This window comes from Mus caroli, unplaced genomic scaffold, assembly GCF_978045245.1.
Source record: "Mus caroli unplaced genomic scaffold, Mus_caroli_1 scaffold_9, whole genome shotgun sequence".
Classification (NCBI taxonomy): Eukaryota; Metazoa; Chordata; class Mammalia; order Rodentia; family Muridae; genus Mus; species Mus caroli.
In genome coordinates this window covers 66,311,745-66,332,770 of record NW_028227264.1, presented here as the reverse complement: position 1 = coordinate 66,332,770, position 21,026 = coordinate 66,311,745, and positions in this window count along the sequence as shown.

Genomic DNA, 21,026 nt, shown 5'->3' with positions numbered 1-21,026 from the left:
AAAGTGACATTTTAAAATACCATGCTAAAAAACCCATACATTCAGCATCAGAAATACAGAGAAGTATGAAAAATAAAAATACAAGCTAGCCATCATTTTGCCACCCACAGTTAACAAGTGTTAACGTTTTCTGATCCTTGCCAGTCAGTGTGTCCATTCTCTCTCTCTCTCTCTCTCTCTCTGGATATGTGTATGTGAGTGTGTTTTAGTAAGAATCATATGCTTATAAATTTATACTGTTGCAAACATATAGCCTCATATTATATTTTCATCTGTAACATATATATATTCATATAAAGATATAAGCACACATGTACACATGCGTGCAAGCACACATGCACATACACACTACATATACACACATATACATGTACATATATACACATGTACATATACATATGTGCATATATGTACACGCATATATATTTACATATGGATATCAGACATTCATGTGGTGCACTTAGTTACGTGCAGGCAAAAGAAATCTTTTAATATCTTTAAATATGTGCTGCATATATGAGAACACATGCTAACAAACAAACCAACAAAACCACCCGAAACTAGACAAAAATCTTATCACCCTACTCCCCTTGACACCCCCACCCACAAGATGCTTCGAAGATTCTGCTTACTATACTCAGCAATAACCTTGGCTCTTTGCAGTTAGCCTTGTAGCAGCCGTCCACAAAAGTGGCGTGTAAAGCAGACACCGGGGCTATTGGATTGCACCGTGATAAGCCAGGGCTGGGATTGTTGATATGTTCAGCTTGACGCCATTCATCCAATGGGATGTTAAGAAGTGATTCAATGTGAGCTGAGTGCTGGATAAAGACCTGAAACCGAGGTTCCTTTTCTGTATTATGGGGACAAAGATGTCCAGGTTGGGGCTGCTGGGTGGGTAAAAGTACTTGTTGCCAAGGCAACTGACCCAGGACCCCTGGGAGAAGAATCAGCTTGAAGAATCAGCTCCTTCAAGTTCCCTCCGGACTCCATTACCCAAACACAAACAAATAAGTTTCATCTGTAAATGTTAAGCACTACGTTCAGACCTGGGACGACCGAGGGAAGACAGAAAGCAAGGCCAAGAGGACCACGGGGATGGGAATAAGGGTTGCCAGAAGGTTCCCTTCACTGTAGACCCACACGAGGAACTTACAGTTTATGCTTAGTGTGATGTAATAAACTAGATGATATGCAGAGAATCAAGATCTCTCTCCCTGTCCACCCTCTATGCCCTTCCCTTGTTTGGAGTTTCAGGAAGCCACTGCAGCTGGAAATTTAGCGCAAAAAGGAAGCCCCACCCATTACCGGAAGTATGGAAAGAGAAGCAGGGGCCATCCCCTTGCCACACAGCCCCTAGCTCTGTCCTCCTGTGTGTCGCTCTGGCTTCAACAATTGCAAATGTGTGGTGTTCCCGGTGGTATTTGCATCTTGGAGGTCCCCGCTGGGGGCTCTTGACTGCCCAAAGACACTTTCTCCATTGGGTTTGTCCAGAGAACCTCACCAACAACCCATTCGATAGAGAACACCTAGTGAATGTTAGAACAAATGGTCTGTTCTTTAGTTATTTATGTACCAACTGGCTCCAAAATGGTTCGGTGTTGCATACATAGCTACATATCTTTTTAAAAATAAAATAAATGAAATGAAATTCCATCAAGAAAATGTGAAATATGATAAACCCAAGCTTTAAGATGTTGGTTAAAATACTCAGTTATGGGCCGGAAGATGGTGCAGAGGTTAAGAGCACTGGCTGCTCTTACAGAGGACTCAGGTTCAGTTCCCAGAGCCCACATGGTGGCTCACAACCATCCACAGCTCGAGTTCCAGGGGATTTCATGTCTTCTTTTGACCTCTGTGGCACCCAGGCACATACAGACCTATAGGCAAAATACTTATAATGCATGAAATAAAATAAACAAATCTAAACAAGACCCTCAATGAATGGTTTTCAGCTCAGATAAAATACAGAATCTCCTAATTCCCAGTGAAAACAGAAAAAAAATAAAGTCATTTCCTAGATTATCAGAAAACAACAACAATAACAAAACCCCAAATAATAAGAAGCCAGTGGCTCAGGAAAAACCTAGGTCTATCTAATACTACATCAAAGACTTTGTCTTTAATTTTTTTTTAAGATTTATTTATTTATTATATGTAAGTACACCGTATCTGTCTTCAGACACTCCAAAAGACGGCGCCAGATCTCATTACGGATGGTTGTGAGCCACCATGTGGTTGCTGGGATTTGAACTCTGGACCTTCGGAAGAGCAGTCGGGTGCTCTTACCCACTGAGCCATCTCACCAGCCCGACTTTGTCTTTAATAATCCCCATAAAGGGATTGTAAATAAATTAATGCAGCCATGGCTTTCAAGTGGCTGTTTCTTGGTACACCCCTCCCAAGAGCATTAGCCAGGCCGGTCTAAGCATCATTTCTTCACGGTGACTGGGCCAGGAGGACAGAAGTTTCGGATGTGTTCTGCCCAGCAGCCTACTGATAGAACTACTGATAGTAGTTCACAAGTGGAGAGGGACCACAGGAACCATTGGGCAAGATGGGGTTGCCAGGTGACCAGTGATGCTTGAGCATCAAGGGAACAGTGTGCATCAGCATCCCACACACCTTGGAAAGGAGGGAGCTTTCCCCTTGCTTAGAGCAATCTCAGGAATAATCCCAGTTCCTGCTGGAACTGGATGAGGGGGGACTCACAGAGGAGGACCGTTTGTGGAAGGAGAGATTTCATGAAGTGCTGTAGTAAACAATTTGTATTTTAAGCCTGAGAAGAAAGCATCTTGTGGCAGGCAGCCTTACCAAATGTCTGCAGGCTCTGAGGGAGACATCCAAGGACTGTTTGCCCCTCTATTTGGGGTACCCCATTTCCTGGCTGTCCAACAGAATTGTAAAATATAACCCCTGACTTGATGGTTAACATATGAGGTGACAGGCAAAGCACCGTGTGTGTGTGTGTGTGTGTGTGTGTGTGTGTGTGTGTGTGTGTGTGCATGTTTGTGTCCCAGTTTCCAGCCCCTCCTGAGTTAGCCTGGAAGAATGACCAGATAGCTGTCGAATCATTGTGTGGAGTCCGAATGGCTTCCTCATGAAGAGCAAGGCTTGGAAAAGAAGACCATGGTGAGTTCAATACAACCAAAAATAAAAAAATACAAAAAGCCAAAACACCACCAAAAAACAAAACCAAAAAGCTCATATCTCCTTTTCTTCATCATTTCACTGAATAATTTTTAGTGTTATTTCAGTGCCCCGGATTTTCCACCTAGATCTGTGTGTGCAAGCATTTCCTGTTTTACACTCTAATGTTAGATGACACATTTGTCCCTTGCTAAGCTCTCTGTCTTGTTAGGTGCTGAACTCATTCCTAGATAGGACAATGTAGCCCCGCTGAGTTTTTACTGACTTTCTCTTTTTCTTTGGGGTGGGAGTGGTTCAAGACAGGGTTTTTCTATGCAGTCCTGGCTGTCCTGGACCGTGCTCTATAGACCAGGCTGGCTTCGAACTCACAGAGATCTGCTTGCCTCTACCTCCGGAGTGCTGGGATTAAAGGTGTGCATCATTGCTGAGCAGCATGGCTGGCCTTTCTTGAAGCCCACATAAAGTTGCTTCTGAAGCCTAGTTTCCTATTTTTTAACACGATAGTGTTGTCCTTACATGTGTCCTGAGAGAGCTCACAGGGAACTGAAGGGTGATGCAGGGTGGAGCTAGGGGCATCCAAGGGGACAAACAGACCCAGAGCCTGGAAGAATTATGCAAACCACCGGCTGTATATTCTGATGGAAGATGGAAGTCCATATGTTCTCAGATAATCAGGCCAAGTAAATAAATTATTTGGGCAGCAATGGGATTGATGGGGTTGAATTGTTGGGTGACAGGATCGGATTCGCACTGACCCAACCCCGGCAGGAAAACCGACAGCGTGCCCTGCTCAGCATACTCCAGATGGCTATTTTCCACCCTCTAGGGATAGTTCTATGCAATTCCTGGATTCCAGAATACGCTTTGATGTTCTACGGTGCACACGTTTTTTTGTTTTTTTGTTTTTTTGTTTTTTTGTTTTTTTTTTAGGGGGAGGGGGAGGAGGCGTGTGAGGGCAGAGCAGTAAGACACAGAGCTAGTAGTGCTGATACTAAAGATTATTCTTTAGCTGCGGGGGCGATGTCTGGTGCTATGATGGAGACTAGAAGATATATTTACAGTAGTCTCTCTCTCTCTCTCTCTCTCTCTCTCTCTCTCTCTCTCTCTCTCGTCTTTCTCTGTCTCTGTGTCTCTCTCTCTATCTCTCCCTTTGTCTCTCTGTTTCTCTTTTACTATCTCTCTGTCTCTCTGTCCTTCCCCTCCACCGTGTGTGTGTGTGTGTGTGTGTGTGTGTGTGTGTGTGTGTAGCTCAGAGAACAGCTTCATGGAATCTGTTCTCTTTCTACCTTTACATGGGTCCTAGGAATTGAACGCAAGAGGTCAGCCTTTGGCTGCACGTGCTATTTATTACATACTGAGCCAACTTACTGGCTCCACAGCCACATCCTGAACAACAGGAAAAAAAAAATACCATTATCTACAGGGGACTTGAAGCAAATGGGAAGATAGAAATAAACGTAAATTGATCTGTGTCCCCCATGCAGAAAAAGAAAGCAAGGTGATCTCCAAGGATTCCAGTTTCCAGGTTGGAACGAAACTCTAGAGCCTTCTGGTAACATCTTCTCTGGATGGGAGTGGGCTGTTCCCTGACATGTGCATACATGCAAACTCAGATCCAGGAGTTGTCTCTGACTGCCAGTTCTCCAACTATGAGGACCTCCAATCTATGAGATCGCTCTTCCGTGCTTATGCCAAACGGTCACATCGATTCGCGACGCTAATGAAGTAAATACCCAAGCATCTATATTCATGAGCTATTACCTCCATATTGATTGTAGCCTTAATTGACAATTACTTGAATGGGCTGGGCTACGCTGAGCTTTTATTAATTTTCCATTGTGATGCTTGTTACTAAACTTCATTACAATTGTGTAACAATGCAAACTCCCCACTGTGGCTAATTGAAGTGGAAAATTCCACTGGCCGAGTCCCCAAATCTATTTATTCTGGAAAATAAAGAATCTGGTACTATTAAATTTGATATCAAGATTCTAAGTCTCGATTCTGTGGGAAGAGAATCGTGACTTTGGCTGTGAAAAATAAATAGAATTTGCTAAATTGTTTTTCCTTTGCTGTTATTTCACAGGACGGGTGGTATCCAGAGACTAGATTTTCTACCTCACTGCCTAAAGAAACAGTGTGCTTCCTGCTACTGCCAAAATGCGTTCATCTCACCCCATTGCCTCACTTTAAAAAAAATTATTTATTTTGTTAGTAAGTTGGGCTAATTTTAATTAGGAGAGAGAAACTGACAGAGATTTAGAATCAGTTTTAGAATTTCCATCAGCTAAACCCTGTAAACAGAACACTTGTTTGCTCCTGTTGTTTTCTCCCAGCAAACCAAAGGCTGTGCTTTTAAACCAATCTTAAATAAGCAAACAGCTGAACACCAAGAGGCTGCGGCTGAAAATGGAAGTCGCAACTTGGTCACAGGCGAGTTTTAGTAAAAGAAAACACAATGGCTGCCCATAGAACTCCCAGAGACACACCAGGGACAGGGACCTCTCATCTCTCTCCAAGCTGGCCAGCGTCAGGGTGGGGCTTCCTTTGTCATCTAAAATGCCCCTGATGGTCGGTGATTATATTGGAAATGTAAATGAACAAGGTCAGCTGAATCACCGCCCTGCTTGGAGAATGGGAAAATATAATGATGGGGGTCAGTCCATCCGATCTGTGCTTGGGATAAGATTATTATTCATGCTGATTCAGACTCACTGATTATACGCACCAAGCCTCCTCCATCTTACACGGGTGCGCTTTTAATAAACTTCAAACTTCACTTTCATTGTCATTCATAAAAAAAAATGTTAAAAATAGATTTGAGTTGTCTCAACCAGTTTCTTCTGAAGAAAAGTTCTCAAAGGGACCTAGAGCGTTACTGGTTATGGGAAGTGAATTTCCAGTTTCTGTTTTTATTTATAGCAACAGAAAGTTCCACTAGAGTGAGTCTAAGAAGACTTAAAATCTAGTATTAATGATATTAGAATAAAATTTTGTGGGATAAGAGAAAGTAAAACCTGAGATCTTGAAGAAAGAGAAATAAAATTAGAGGGTATCAAATATAATTTTTTCCTTATGTATCTATATTGAAATGGCTGATGTAAACATTAAATTGCTATGGGTATAAATTTTATTACTGCAGCACAAAGTTTTAGGATTTGGGGGGATTTAATTTCATTTTTATTTTATGTGTATAGGTGGATACATTTGCACACCACAGGTCAGAAGAGGACTTCAGATCTCCTGAGAATTGAACCCAGGTCCTCTGGAAGAGTAGCCAGAGCTCTTAACTCCTGAGCCATCTCTACTTTTCAATGCCACTACTTACTGCACAGTGCAGGCTGTGGGCTGCCTAGTGAGTGCTATGGGTAGCATCATCTTCACAAATGAGGTCTTAGGCCTCTTGGCTTTGGTCTAGAGAGATGGGTCAGTGGTTAGGATCACTGAGTGCTCTTCCAGGTGCTGAGTTCAATTCCCAGCAACCAGTGGTAGCTCACAATCATCTGTAATATAATCTGATGCCCTCTTCTGGTGTTTCTGAAGACAGTGACAGTGTATTCATATATATATTTCTTTAAAGGGGAAAAAAAAAGAACTCTTGCATTCCCTAGATCTCTAACCACAGGCCCAAATAGGGATCCCTTCCGCAGTTCCTTCAAGATTAAGACCACGGATGGATAGTGGGGTGAGAGAGACTGATTCAAATGTCTCCAGAGGATTTAATAGCTCCTTGATTGCTCCTCCCCCACCTGCTCACAGCACAGACCAAACTCTGCCTTCTCCATATCACTGAAAGCTTTGGCCCTTGAACAATTCTAGCACGGACACTTGGGCCCACGGACACTTAGGCCCACTCTCCCCAGTGGCTCCCTCCTTCCACTGGGTTCAGCTTCTTTGCTGATTGGGAGTTTATGGTGGGGGTGGGGATGGGGGACAAAGCATGCCTTGGACTCGGTCTAAAGGCAAGCTAGGGGCTCAGCATCACAGGGGTCCTGCCTGGCCCTCAGTGTCCCACTTCTGTTTGAAGTTATTTTGCTGGAAGCCATTGGCCACAATATAGGTCAAATCTACCATCACAAAAATGGCCGCTGCCACCTACCTCCTCAATTAATGCATTTGACCCAACTCAACAGTGCCTAAGCCGAGGAACCAATACAGGGGTCCCTCCTTTTCAGGGCTCCTACCTTTTGGCTAAACACCATGACCAAAGCTTGTTCCTCATGGCTTGCTCACTTTGCTTTATTATACATCCCAGGAGAAGTGGGTTGAGCCCATTCTCGTCAAACATCAACCAAAAAAGGTACCCAAAGGCTTGTCTACACGAAATCTGATGGTGACAGAGACATTTTCTGAGCTGAGTTCTCTCTTCTCAGATGACTCTAGCTTGTGTCAAGTAGACAAAAAGCAAGCAAGCAAACAAACACCTAACCAGCATAGTTCAGCATCCTTGGTTGTTTGTGTTGTGAGGCAGGTTCTCACCCTTTCACCCAGAGTGACCTAAAAACTCACAGTGTAGCCCAGGCTGGCCCTAGATTCAGCAGCTTCCTCTGAAGAACCCAAAATGTCCCATGTTCTAAATACTCCTGAAATGACGTCTTGGGTCTGCATGCTCCCTGTTCCCTTTCTGCATTCATTCATTCATTCATTCATTTATTCATCCCTCTTAAGACAATTTTGTGGTTTGTTTTTAAATGAGCTAGGAAGTATTTTCAGTTTAGAAAAACTAGCCAGAGAATCAATCTTGACTCAGTTGCTAGGATACTATGTCTTTGGAGCAGAAGTAAAGAATCAATTTCCCTGCGCCTTAAAGAACATGTATTTAAGTAAATTACTTCCCTAGAAATATTGATTCATTTCAAAAAAGCATTAAATAATACGGAAACAAGAGGACTTTTTTTTTCTGTGAAAGCTACATCTCCACATTGAAGCGGATGTGCACTTAAATAAAATATATTCACAAGGATAATCCCGACCTCGCTCTAGAGAGAACATAAACATTAATGAAGTGACAGAACTAGTCACGTAGGGAGTCCTAGCAGACCGCTGCATAAATAATGACCACCAAATTGCCTGAGTGGTTTTATGTGTGAACTGGCTTTGTGAATTTTCCAAAGAACTCAGTCCTAGGATTATGAGGTCCAAGGCTGAATTTGTTCTAACAAATGAAGTATTCTTAAGACATATTCTAATGGAGACATTACGACTAAACACACATTGTCTTCCAAACTGTGCTTTAAAAATGTTTCAGCTTCTTAGTGGGCTCCGTGTACTGGGAAGGGCGGCGAAGGCCGGCAACTGGCCTCTTAGGCACCCTCGGACATCACCAAGTCCTGCCCCAGGGAGGCAAGCCAGCCAGCCTGTAGAATGTTTCAGCAGGAACTTTTGGCTGCTTTAAGCGCCTAGAACAAATGTTTGTTTGCTCCAGTACGGGGAATCAAATGCCTTAGTGTGAAAACATTTGCTCGAGAAGCAAATGTTTGTTTTCATAATTGACATTTGGACTGTTGGAACATTACCACTTCAGATATTGGTTGGAGAAATATACATTTAATACGAGAAACCAGACTAGGATCGGACACCAGTTGGGACACAGATGAAGGCGGCAAGAGAATGAGGTCGAAACTAGACCCTGTCAGGACTAAGGAGGAAAGCCGGGCCTTGCTTTCCGTGTTTCTGCTTGTTTCCCAGCAACGATATAAACGAAGAATGATTTATTTCCGTCTAGAAGCATATGACTTATAAATTATCAAGGACAGAAGCAAGAGTGTATTTATCTAGTATTAATATTTAAATGCCATTTTCCTATTGAATGTACCTCGTGCTCTGTATTAATCTGTTACATCAGATTTAGTCAGATTCATGTTGCCTAAATGGAGGATTTTTTTTTCTCTAGGCTCACGTTTGATTATCTGTGCTTCGTAGTGGGAGGACAGATACTCCCCAAACAGCAGGAGATGCAGACATAAGCCCTGGCTTTTGAGTGCATTAAATTTTTTAGCAGCAGAGAGAAACTAATTACATTTTAAGGGAGAGAGATATTTGCAAGCGTGGCAAGAGTCATTTATATATTAAATATATTATATTTGGCCACAGTTAATCCATAAATAGAAAGCACAATTACACTGAGTTTGAGGATGAAGACAAGAACAAAACATCTTTTAAATTAAAACAGTTTTTTTCCACATACAGTTGAATATTTTTAGTTTGATAAAAACCATGAGTACATGCAAATGTATTGGCTTTTATGGTGTCAGCCTGGAGTTTTCGTTGATATGAAAAGAAATTGTACCATCCAGGTTCATCAGAACATTTATGAGCTGAAATGTGGAATCAGATTACTATATACTTTAAAATACAATAAAATTATAGTTCAAATTTCTTTGCTGCTAGCCTTAGGCCTATTTGATCTTCAGCTGATGTGTATATTATATTATGTGCTGCAATAGAAAAGCAAGCCAGTGTCGGTTTAGAAATGCCAAATGGAAGAATTATTCATTAGAACTTCAAGGAACAGACTTTGTATCTAAAAACCCACCCATTACTAACTGTTTCCATTTGTAAATTTCATGAGCAAGATAAGTGATATAATGCATGTATATTCGAAGTGCTGTGAGCTTCCAGAACTCAATAATTCAAAGTATTACAGTAAATTCCCATTTCTCCTGAATCCAAACTACCAGGGAGCAGAAATAATGAGATTTTTTTTTTTTGGGTGCGATTTATAAAATGGTAATGTCCCTGGAGGATTACAAGATCCTAAATTCTTTTGAACAGTCACAGAAAGATTAAATTTTGTTCAGCATAATTTTGTGGTAGGAATGTTTGATAGTATTGTAATTCTTTGAAGATAGTAATTAATCGGTGTGTAGCCCACGGTGGTTCTTCTTGTTCAGCCTCAATGTAGATACAGCCTCTTGCATTTTCCAGAAACATAGGTTTTATATTTCTAGTTTAATCCAACCCTACAGTGTAGAGCACAGCATAAACCTTACTTACTGCGTTTGATAATGGCTGTATGGGCCCCACTTCAGTGGCAACTGATGATTCTGAATGGTTGCCCGCTATTTATTAGCTGTAGTGGATTCCGATGGAAACCCACCCTAGCCCATAGTACCAGGCCATCTCTTAGAACTCACATTTGAGCTGGGCACCTATTTGAGTCAAGGATGTAAGATCTCTGAGATGTTCGTGGTGTGTGTTTTCTCTCTGCCCCTCGGGGCTCTCCCTTAGCATATCTGCTTTCTTCTCTTCTCATCTGAAAACCAGCATTTAGTCCTTGCTCTTTCTGGTAAGTGGGATGCTGGGCCCTGTCTGGCACACATGGGGCGATGGCAATCTTCCTTCCTTCAGCCCTCTTTGAATTGAAAGAGGAAACTAGGTAAGCCTCAGTGGAGGCAAAACCCACTTCCCAAACTCCATCTACCCTTCGGCCCCTCAACACACCCATCTAAGAAGAAGCAAAGGATCATGGTCTAGGAAAATAACAACCACCATGGACAGAAGGGCTGAGAGTCATCAGGGAGGCAGACTCAGGGTGTCTGGGAAATGAGAATCAACAGCTCCTTAAACACACTGTTCTCAGGATGCCTTTGAGGGGCCCCCAGGGGACATTTGTTCATTTGCTGTATAGCTGTCAACAATCTACCGTACTAGAAACTGAAACAGAGAGATCTCAATTTAATTTTTTAATTCATTAAAAAAATGTAAACAAACAAACAAACAAACAACCCCCCACAACTCCCCTTGGGACTGGAGAGATGGCTCAGCAGTTAGGAGCTTATACTGTTTTTGCAAAGGATGGGAATTTAGTCTCCAGCACCCTTTTTAGGCAGTTCACAACCCCTTGTAACTCCAGAAGAGATCTGGTGCCCCCTCTGGGCTCCATGGGAACTGCACCCATGTGCACATACCCATACACAAACAGGTATCTAAAAATAAAACAAATCTTAAAAAAGTATAAAACCCAAAAACCTTAGGTATGCTAATATGTCTTAAGATTAAAATGAAATTCCAGAACAATAACTTAGAAATATGTGAGAAGAGTAACATCATTTTATGTCTGTCTGTATTTTACAAATCTCTTTAACGTCTGGCTTGATTAAAAATAAGCTAACAGGCAGATAGATACTCAGTGTCTGACTTTGCACTTAGTCTGTTGAGGTAAGCTGACCTGGCTGAAGTACATGTAGAACAAAGGCCTTACCCAGCTTAATAAGGGAGAAGGTTCTTTAACAGCAGTCTTGTGACATGACTATTGCTTCTGGTCATATTTCAAAAGCTGACGAGGAATAGTTGTTGCAGTACAGTCATGTTCATGAACAGTTTGTACTGTTACAATAGTATCCAAGACTCCCACTTGAACTTTTGCATCATGTAGGATTTTGTAACTTCATGTACCCGCAATCTGGAGTATGTGATTGGCTGACCCAGGTTTTGCAAATATTGGAACATTTCATCACACAATACAAAGAATCACGTTTTGCAATATCACTGTCATTCACTGGAAGAATTGTAAACAACCCGGAAGCCTTCTATGCCAGGTGACAGAGCAGGCCTTGCAAACTTCTCCTTTTCCCTGGAAGGAAAAAAAAAAAGGGTGTTGCTATTCACCCACTAGCAACAAAGACTCTCAGCTGTGTGTCTCACCCTGACAGGTTGCCTGGGTTCAATTTTGGGAAAACTGGAGGCTAAACCTCCAGTCACATAAAAACAAAATCTAGAGGCTGGCTGGACTCAGAAGCTCAAACAACCATATAACCACTTTCCCTGTGCACAGTCACTTTGCTTTGGTTTGTGTGGGGAGCTTTGTATGCCTCTTCTTTTATCACACAGAACATTCTAGTAATCAAGGGTCAATGCTTAATAAAACTGGTAATTGCTACCTGCTCCCTAGGGACATTAAATGAGTCAAAATCTCTCCCTTCTCCCCCTCTTCTCTCCCTCTCCTCTCTCCCTTCCTTTCCCTTTCCACCTCTCCCCCTCCCTTCTCCTTTCTCTCCTCTCTCCCTCCTCTTTCCCTTCCCCTAATGCCTCTCCTATCCTTTAAATGTTCTGTTAAGAAACATAGTGCCAGTAGGAGAGTCTGGTGCCCACTAAGCCACCAACACTTGTGTCCCCTGCTCTCCTCCCTACCCTAAAGGACAAATGTCACCCCAGTGATGAAGCAGGGTATCTTTTTAGCATTCCTGTTATATCATTTTGCTTACACATATTGTCAAAAGGTCACACCCACCACCATCACCAGCAAAAGCCAAGGCCCACGTTGATAGTCACTTGTAAAGTTATATTCACACAAACTGAAATGATCCAAACACCCAAGTCTGATTATTTAGTCTGATAACTTCGTGTCAAGAGAGGAACGCAATAATACATAAAAATTTTTTAAAAATCAGGCTTTTTTAAAGTTATGAATAAATTACATCTTGCTAATAAAAGTTTGGGGGTAGGGAATTTAAAAGCCAGAAACCCTGAAAGACGACAGAGTTAAACATAACATCTAGTGGAGGGATATTTACAACAGTAAATGCTGTGGTTTACTTATTGACCAATGAATTTGCAGGAACCAGGGGCTCCTCCCTGAGCCTCTGAGATATGGTGATTCTCCAAATTGCAGAGGATTAAAAAGGCAACGGACTTCCCCATGCTTAAGCGACTGCAGACAGGTTTCCCAGGGAAAACAGTAACAATAAAAGCAATAACAAGAACTTACATTCTCAAATGGGGTCCTTACAACATTGTAACCCTGACTTCAAATCACTGGCCAAATGGCAGACACTCTGGCTTTAGAGGGAGGGGCCATCCTGGCTTGCTCCTGGACCAGCTGTGTGATTATGAGCAAAAATAAACAAAACAAAGGCTAGAAAACATCTCGACACGGAACACAGCGTGTGTCACAGTGTGTCCCATGGTTACCGCGTGTCTAAACCCTCGCTTTTCACTCATGTGCTGTGGAATTGGTGCTCCATACATCATGCGACTTTGTATCGTATGATGCGCAACTGTATCATGTGTTGGACATAATCAAAAAAGTGTCTTTCTTCTGACCAGTTTATGAGGCTGTAATAGAGCAGACACACTTTACTGTTTATCTATTAAAATGACTTGTATTATATACCCAGGTGAGCTATTACAGCACAAAGTTTCAGCTTAAACATCATAAAGGTGATTCACTGAATAATTCCAATAACTTGGTAAATTCTCAGGAAAGTAGAGTGGGGGGAAGGCAGAGAGCAAAAGGAATCTGATAGTGACATGATGGATTTAAACCTAGTCACACGGGTTATCATGTGAACACAAAGGCTTTGAACAGCCGGGACTGGTAGCTCACACCTATAATCTCAACAGTCCAGAGAGAGGTCTGGCAGAGCTTCAAGGTTAGCCTGGTCTAAAAGAACAAGTTATAGTCTAGTTAGAGCTATACAGTGAATCAATCGACAGATTGAAACAGCCTAATTTGAAAGCTGATCCCAGTGGCTGAACAAGACGGCTTGGAGGTTAAGCATTCTTACTGCTCTTGTAAAGGACCCAAGTTTGGTTCCCAGCACTGAGTAGGAGGGCTTACAATACTTTGTTACTCCTGCTCCAGGGGAGCTGACACCCTCTTCTGGTCTCCGTGGGTACCCCTACACACCCACATACACACAGAGATATGCACACCTATAGGTACACCTATAGATACACCTATAGATAAGTAAAAGTGAAAGAAATCTTTGAAAAGCAGGCTTCAGACTATATGAAGCAGCATGAGCTTACTAATGCCATAAAAAAAAAAAAAAAAAAAACAAACCTTGCTTTAGATGTAAAGAATAAATAGAGTTAACGGGAAAGAAGAAACAGGATACATCATAGAAATGCTAACCAAAAGAAAGTGGGATCTGGGGCTGGTGAGATGGCTCAGTGGGTAAGAGCACCCAACTGCTCTTCCAAAGGTCCAGAGTTCAAATCCCAGCAACCACATGGTGGCTCACAACCATCCGCAACGAGACCTGGCGCCCTCTTCTGGAGTGTCTGAAGACAGCTACAGTGTACTTACATATAATAAATAAATAAAATCTTAAAAAAAAAAAAGAAAATCTTTAAAAAAAAAAAAGTGGGTAAGACTGCACAGATGCAGATGAAATGAAACCTAAGGCAAAGACAAGGGACCGGGGAGAAGGAAGGTCATTTCAGAACCAGAATAAGATCAATTTATCCAGACCACCCCCCCAAAATCCCTAAATATTCACAACTTTCAAAATATTTGACATGGAAACTGATAGGGTTGTAAGGAAGAAATAAGCAAAGCCATCGGTGTAGTTCAGTATCAGGCTAAATGCCTGGGTAAAATTCAGTAGGCTTACAGGAGATACAAACTGGATCTTATTGACAATGACAGAACATTTTCCGCCCCTGTGAGAACAGCAGAATAGACTCTTTTCCTTTTCTTTTCTTTTCCCTTTTCTTTTCTTTTCTTTTCTTTTCTTTTCTTTTCTTTTCTTTTCTTTTCTTTTCTTTTCTTTTCTTTTCTTTTTCCTTTCCTTTCCTTTCCTTTCCTTTCCTTTCCTTTCCTTTCCTTTCCTTTCCTTTCCTTTCCTTTCCTTTCCTTTCCTTTCCTTTTCCTTTCCTTTCCTTTCCATTCTTTTCTTTTTTCTTTTTTGTTTGTTTGTTTTTGTTTTTGAAGACAGGGTTTCTCTGTGTAGTCCTGACTGTCCTGGTGTCCTGGAACTTACTCTGTAGACCAGGTTGGCCTCGAACTCACAAATTAGCCTGCCTCTGCCTCCCAAATGCTGGGATTGAAGGCATGCACCACCACTGCCCGGCTGGACTCTTTTTTTTTTCAAGTGAGCTTGGAACACATAAAAAGAGAGATCACACTCTAAGCCACAAACCAAATCTCAATATGTAAGAAGGAGTCAGGTCACCAAAAAACCTGTCCTCTGATATAATATTATATAGAAACTAGTGATGGGGGTGGGGGGTGGCGGAGGCCAGCAGGAGAAAAAAAAAAAACTTCAAACATTTAAAAAACAAGTCGAATTCTCAAAGGAGTCACATTCAGAGATGGCAACAGAGGAGACTGAAAGAAAACAAAGTACAGTGTTATGTTAGGAACCCATGTACTAGCCTCTTTGGTTTTTTGGTTTTTCGAGATAGGGTTTCTCTATGTAGCCCTGGCTATCCTGGAACTCTGTAGACCACGCTAGCCTTGAACGTACAGTAATCCTCCTGTCTCGGTCTCCTGAGTGCTAGAGTTGCAGGTACACCAGCTCACTCAACTCTCCTTTATTTTACTTATAGACAGGGTCTCACTATATAACTCTGCCTGTCTTGGAATTCACTGTGTAGACCAGGCTGGATTCGAACTCACAGAGACCCAGCTGCCTCTGTCTCTGGAGTGCTTGGCCCTGCAGTTCTCCTTCAGCTAAGTAAGCACTCAGTGCTGTTTTCACCTTCACTTCTAGGAAGGCTTCCGTGAAATGCGGAGTGTGTGGAGAGCCTCTCATTCACTTGATTCACGTTGAAAACCATACTGAGCGTTCTCAGTGCCTATCCAACACACACAGGAAGTTTGGGGGTGGGGGTGGGGGAGCAGGCCTTGAGATAAACTGATCAAATAATCTGAGTTACCACAAAAATGAGTAAATGGGTGTTCCTGTGGGCAGAACACCATGAGTTTCAGAATAGTAAAAAGTGCGGTAATAAAGATCCGTTTCTGCTTCTTACCTGGAGGCAGTTTGATCTGTCACTCTTCATTAAGTATGACGTGCAGTGAGCATCTCTCCCCCCCAAACAGCCTTAATTTTAGCATTCCTGCTCGTGTCTCTTGTCAAATGAGATTTCTGTAACCTTTGATTTGTATCAAGATTTACTTGACTTTAGTCTTCAAAGCATTCAATTCAAAGTTCACCCTATCAGTGGGTGGATTAGCTAGCTGAGTATCTGAAATATCACTGTTGAATGTCATAATGGTTTGTTATATTTGTTATTCTCTCTCTCTCTCTCTCTCTCTCTCTCTCTCTCTCTCTCTCTCTCTCTCTCTCCTTCCCTCCCTCTTCCCCCACCCCCCATGGCAAAGGCAAAGATACTTATCAGGGCCAGAGTCGGCAGAGAGGAGGGGGGCTCAATGTGAAAATGCCTCCATTAGGTTGGGCTCCAGGCAAGCCTGTAGTGCATTTGCTCAACTAGTGATTCCTTTGGTAGAGCCCAGCCCAGTGTGGGTGGGGTCTATCCTGAGCTGGTGGTCCTGGCTTCTATAAGAAAGCAGGCTGAGCAAGCCATGAGGAGCAAACCAGCAAGCAAAACCCTTCATGGCCTCTGCATCGGCTCCAGCCTCCAGGTTCCTGCCTTCACTGCTTTTGATGGAACTGTGAGAGAATAAACCTTCCCTTCCCCAGCTCCCCAAGTTGCTTTTGGTCATGGTGTTCCATCTCAGCGAGAGTAACCCAAACTAAGATGACTACTATTTTGAAAACATTGCCTTAGAAAGCTAGTCAGTCAAGAGAGACAAGGGCTGTCAATGGAAAGTGTTGCTGGTTTCAATAAAATAAATTCTAGACGGGCAAGAAAACCTCTTAGAACTGAAATTTACCAGAAACGGGGCTGAAATTTCTATTTAAAAAATTAATCTTAAAATAAACCAAAGATGGCTCAGTCGGTAAACTCCCTGTCGCTGAAGCATGAGGACCAGAGTTTGACTCCTGGAAGCCACATAGAAGCTGCATGTGACTGTCCCTACCTGTAATACTAGCCTAGTGCAGGATTAGATGGGAGAAACCCTGGAGCCTGCTGGTCAGCCAGGCTACCTGAATTGGTGAGCTTCAGGTTCCATGAAAGAGCAGGCTTTTTGAAGAGTGAGGTGGAGAGTGACTGAGGAAGACCCCTGACATCAATCTCCAGCCACACTCATGCACACACATGTGGACACACATAAACATGTGCACATATACACCACACATAAAACCAGAGCAAGAACATGCCAGTCAGTTGGAGGCTGGCTAATCCTGGGCTAGGGTGTGGCTTCTGCCCGTGAGAGAAATTGGATTATTTTTGAGGTCCATTGTTTGCCCGAGGAGCTCCTAAGGACTATAATTAAGGACTTAAATTTTCTCCATGGAAAGACCCCTCAATAACCAAGTGTACCAAGATGCTAACATTCTGTTCAGACTTTATAATTATTTTACAATGATCTCAAATAAGAGCCGAGTTAGGAGAGCAAAACAAACCTTTGGACGACTGCACAGACAAAGTCTTGCTTTCTAGAGATGTTCTTTTGGCTAATGCTCATTTAGGAAGTTTACTACTCCAGGGGCTGAAGAGATGACTTGCTCAGCAATGAAAAGCATCTGCTGTTCTTACGGACATCCCCAATTCAGTTCCCAGCACCCAGGAGATGAACTGAAGCCCTCATCTGGTCCCCGTGAGGACTGCATGCATGCACTTAGGTACGCAGTGCATGCAGACACACGAATCATAACAAGATAAACATCAGCGCTCTTCGGTAGAATACATTTCTGACTTAACAGATAACCAATGGTTAGGTGCTAGGCAGTCACCCCTCCACCACTCCCAGGAAATCCTGTGAAAATCTCCCTCACTGTCCACACCTCCCTATCCATCTGGCACATTTCTCGTGTCAGTTCTGGGTACCAGCGACTTTCGCTTTACCTTTCAATAGTAATAATATGTTTCAAAGACATTGTCAAAGATACAGAGACTCACTTCCAAGCTGGCCTTTCTGATACCATTTTATATGATCTGGTTCTTAAAGGGCTTTAGTTGAGCAGCTGATGGCCAGCTGGCAGAGGGTGCTTCACAAAGAAGATTTTGGTTCTTTCAGGGAGATGCCCAGATAACGGAATATCTGAACTGATGGTGCCATGACACATGGCCGCCAACTCCCCACCAATCTTAAGTTGTAAGTTTCCTACACAGTTTATCGGCTGTCTTGTGCAGGTGACAATGGCTGAGGTTGGGGTGCTAATCATAGCCAAAGTAGAAATCATTTATTGAGCATTGCTTTCTTGGGAATTTTACAGAGTTGATTGCAAGTTGGGTATGGCCTTTTTGGTACCATTTAATATGATCCCGGTCTTAACAGGCTTAAGCTGACCAGATGACAGCCAGCTGGTGGAGAATGATGGATGCATACTGTATGCTAGTAAGATGTGCTGAGCATGAGAAAGCTCAGGGCTGTCAGTCACCCTCCTGGACCCCGCCCCTCAACTCTCCCTCCACCCCCTCCTGCTCTTTACACACAGACTCTAATCTTTTGTCTTTTTGCATTTGTGAATTCTCTACAATCCATTTCAAGATTTCACTGAACGTGGCCCGGTTGAACAGCCAGGAGTTGAAAGACAGGCTCCTTTTTCCATAACCCAGGTAACGGTCGTTATAGTAACTGCGCATCTGCAGCGCCTGCTTGCTCTCTCTCTCTTATGGGTGGGTAAGACGGAGAATCGGCATTGAGACTGGCAAAGGAAACTCTTGATCTTTGGAAAGAGTGGATGTGGAGGGCAACGGAGAGCAAGCTCTGCCTTCCACTGAGAAGTAGGGATGCAGCTGAAGGAATCGCTCCAGCCACAGCCATGGCTTGCAGTCCCACATGTCACTGGGACTGACTTAAGTGGGGAATGAAACCATGGGCTACTCCTAACACTCGAGATTCTGGTGCCTTCCCTTGTGAGCCCTTCATAACTAAAAGCAACACAAAACACAAGTTCTTCCAGAGGATCCAAGTTTAATTCCCAGCACCATCATGGTGGCTCACTATAACTTCAGCTCCTGGGAATCGGACGCCCCCTTCTGGCCTCTGCGGGCACTTGCACTCACAGATACACGTGTCTACACCTTCCCGGGCACTGAAGTGAAATAGCTTTACGTTTTTATTTTTAATTATTCTTTGTGTATGTGCGTGCGTGCATGTGTGCACATGCGTGCGCACGCAGTATACATGCATGCATGTGGGTTCAGGAGCACGCACGTGGAAGACAGAGCAGAAGGGCTAGGCTGGTGGTTAAGCAAGCTGCGGTAATCCTGCTGCTACTGCCAAGGCTACAGATCTGTTTGGCCACATCCAGCTTTGACATGGGCTGGGGATCCTGACGCGGATCCTCACTCTTCTACAGCTCTTCTCCATGGAACCATAACCCGGGTTTCCAGATAGCTTGTCCTTGAGAAAAAAAGCTATGCTTTCCAGTGTGGTGGTACCTGTCTTTATAGTACTTCTGAGGGTGAGATAACAAGATGGTAAATCTCAGGCTAGCCTGGGCTACATGAGATTCTGCTTCAATAAAAACAAAAACAAGCAAGCAAACAAAAACCCCAAAAATTTTCAAAAGAAAAGTTTTGTACTGTTTTTTTCCTCAGTATGTACAATGTGTTTTATTGAACCAAACATTGTTTAAGGTTTCCACTCAAATAGTTCAGTACTAAGTCGTCAAGATATGGGGTTCTAGAAGGTTCTCTGAAACCTGAAGGGTGGAGTTAGTCACTGTACATCCCACCAGTGTCTATACTGAATGAGTAGTGAAAGACCTTCAGTGAGACTCATCTATTAACACTGAACCAGTCAGTGATCTTCAAGCTATTCCGGGAGATGTAAAAGGCCCGAAGGCTGGAGAGTCAGGTAGGTGAAGCATCATGGTGGACAGACACATACTCCTTGCTCACTTCCTCTTCTGATGCTGATCTTACTTAGTGAAGGTCTAAGTAAGATTGCATTTGGGAACACAGCTCTGGGGTGGGGGTGGGGCAAAAGCACATCGTAAAATAATGATTTTACTGCCAATTATTGATCATAAAAGGGGATTTTTTTTTCTGATACTGAAACTGAACTCCACGATTCATCAGTTCCATGCGGGTAAAGATTGGCCTCCGTCTTCAGATACCCAGGCAGCTAACAGGAGCGTAGCGCTGAGTTAATTCCAGAAAATCCATGGTGGAAAACTTAAAGCCATTCCATTAACGTTGGTAGGACTTGCAATACATCTGCTCCAACACCCTATGGCTCCTGAGTGGCTGCTTTGGGCTAGAATCGGTCTAAAGGAGGAGATTCTGTCTTTACGGTTTATAGAATGTTAATTCTTGGGCTGCTGCTTTCTGTGTGATGGTCCAGCCCATGTGTGAAGGACAGCCCATGACTTCTACTTCTTCCCAAAGAAGTGTGGGCTTAGCTTGATTTCTCATAATAGACTACTTAAGAAAGACTTTGGAATGGGGGTGGTGAATAGAGAGGGAGGGAGGGAGGGAGGGAGAGAGAGAGAGAGAGAGAGAGAGAGAGAGAGAGAGAGAGAGCGCACGCGTGTGAGAGAGAGGTGTATATCTGAGGTCTTCCCTAGGTCTCCACCCTTTGCTCTCTCTTCAATGTGTTCCTTCCCACGGGTCACCTGTTACAAACCTTCAGGCCTTCCCTACACAGTAATCACCACAGTCCTGCTGAGGTATCTGATATGGTTACAACTTAATGCTTCACTTGTTTGTTAAACAAACAAACAAACAAAACCCCAAAGATGGCTGGCGCAGGACTGGTGAGACCACTCAGACAGCAAAGACACTTGCCACCAAATCTGATGACCTCAGTCTAATCCACAGGACCCACATGGTGGGAAGAAGGTACGACTTGTTGGACTACAAGAAGAACCTTGGATGTTGGTTCTAGAAACTAAGTCAAGCTATAGGAAAAGCTGACATCACCACTCTCATGGCGGAGTGAGTAGAAAGAGCCACCCGTGTATGACCGGAAGAACCCAGACTCTAGTTCCTCTTTATCACTAAGCCACACGGCCTCAGACAAGCTTGCTTGCTTACTTCCTCAGCTTTCTAATTGGTAGGAGACCAGGAATGGCTGCCGACATCTCTCTCTAATCTACACCCAGTTTGATGTTCTCAGGATAGGGCCT